The 1954-nt window shown below is 42.5% G+C and overlaps 1 pseudogene; it reads right to left on the reverse strand.

The window, feature by feature from the left end:
- Window positions 1-670: 670 nt before the first annotated feature.
- On the reverse strand, window positions 671-1679 carry LOC125098724 (mitochondrial fission regulator 1-like; annotated as a pseudogene).
- Window positions 1680-1954: the final 275 nt, after the last annotated feature.

Consider the following 1954-nt stretch of genomic DNA (forward strand, 5'->3'; position numbering starts at 1 on the left):
ATAAATTAGTGTTAAGAATTAAAAACTTAAATCCACAAATGCCCTTTCTTCTGAAATCTGTGTAATTGTTTTCAAGGCTAGAAAGTTAAACATCCGGACTATACATTATGTTGGGGCACCTGGGTGGCTCAGTGGGTTAGGCCTCTGCCTTCGGCTCGGGTCTTGACCTTGGGGTCCTGGGATCGAGCCCCACATCTGGCTCTCTGCTCAGCGGCGAGCCTGCTTCCCCCTCTCTCTCGCTGTCTGCCTCTCTACTTGTGATCTCTCTCTGTCAAATAAATAAATAACATCTTAAAAAAAAAAAAAGAACACATTGTGTCTCAATCTAGGGGTTGTGGAAAACTTCAGAATTAACCTTCTAAAAACAAAACAAAACACAAACTTAGAGTGCTTTGTTATTGCTGCATCTAATTAGATTTAAAGGAGACCACTGAATACTAAATTCAGGTATTTACTAAATAGTGTTGATTTCTCAGGCTCTCTGCTAGGCAGGGAGCCTGCTTCCTCCTCCCTCTCTCTCTCTCTCTCTCTCTCTGCCTACTTGTGATCTCTATCTGTGAAATAAAATCTTAAAAAAAAAAAAAATAGCGTTGATTTCTATCACCCAAGCAGCCAACAGAAACCGACAGCTGGAATAGGGATAGTTTTCTCAGTTCACTGTTTTTTTTTTTTAGGAAGTTGAAACATTTTCAGTTAAAGCCTTCATTTGTCCTGTGGACTCCAACATATGAGGTCCAAACAACACTGTTTCTGAAGTGGTCTCTGATGTAGACTTTGGAACTCCTTTTTCCATTTCACCTTGATTATCCCTTTTGATATAGATAAGAAAATATCTTTTTCAGAGCCTCTGCTGGGAGGACAGCCAGGTCAGTAGCTTCCACTGGTTTGAGCTTTATATCCTGTTCTGACCTTTTAACTGACCTAAGTTCTACAAGGTTCCTATCTTTAAGGATCTCTAGCATATTCAGGTTTCTGCTCTTAACCAGAGTCTTTCCAGCACACTTTCTTTTCACACCTCTTCCCTCTTTCATCCGGTCAATAGCAGATACTCTTTGGTGGAACCTTGATGCAGGGAGGGGGAGGGTGGGTGGGGACGGGGAAAGTGGTGGGACCAAGGGTGATGCTGCAGTTAACACATGTGACAGAATCTAAATCAATTGCAATGATATTTTTCTGTTCCTGCAGGGTCACAGTTTTGGCACTTTGAGTTGTTCTGAGAGCAACAAGTTCTTTCTCAAGGGCATAAATCTTCTGCAATGCTTCCTCATTTGCTAGGGCTATCTTCAGATGAGGCTCTTCTAGAGACAGGTTTGGTAAGGAAAATCACCTGCTTCGCGGCTTCTCAAAGAAAGGAAGGTCATCCTGAAGGGGTTGCCTTGATCTGATCCTGTTGGCCGTCTTGTAAAAGACTTTCCTTCTTCTTTGGCTACCTGTCCAACATCAGCGAAAGATACCACTACATGCTTTCCTGGATGATTGGGGTTCCATTCTGTTGTAGGGCTGGTAAGCTGAAACTGAACTCTTGGACACTGCATTCAAGATAAATTAGTACCAGTTTTACTTAGGATACATCAAGATGAACCATATGGCTTCCCAAACCAAAGCACCAGTACCGATTGCATGCTTACTCTAACCTATTGAAAAACCATCCTAATTAAGTGTTTAATTCAGCCAAGCATTTAGATGAAAAAACTCTCCAAATTTGCATTTCAAGTACTTCAGGCATACATAGCAACAATGGTCCAATAAGCACACTCACCCCATGGCAGTTGGGTACCTTCTTCCAGGAAGAGAGAGAATCTCTTTCCAGGCCCAGCACCACCCCAACCCGGGGCTTGATCTCAGGACCCTGAGATTGTGAGCTGAGTCAAAATCAAGAGTCAGGTGCTTAACTGACTGAACCACCCACAAGTGCCCCAGGAATAGTGTAATTTAAATGAGAACATTAACACAG

This window comes from Lutra lutra, chromosome 1, assembly GCF_902655055.1.
Source record: "Lutra lutra chromosome 1, mLutLut1.2, whole genome shotgun sequence".
Taxonomy (NCBI): Eukaryota; Metazoa; Chordata; class Mammalia; order Carnivora; family Mustelidae; genus Lutra; species Lutra lutra.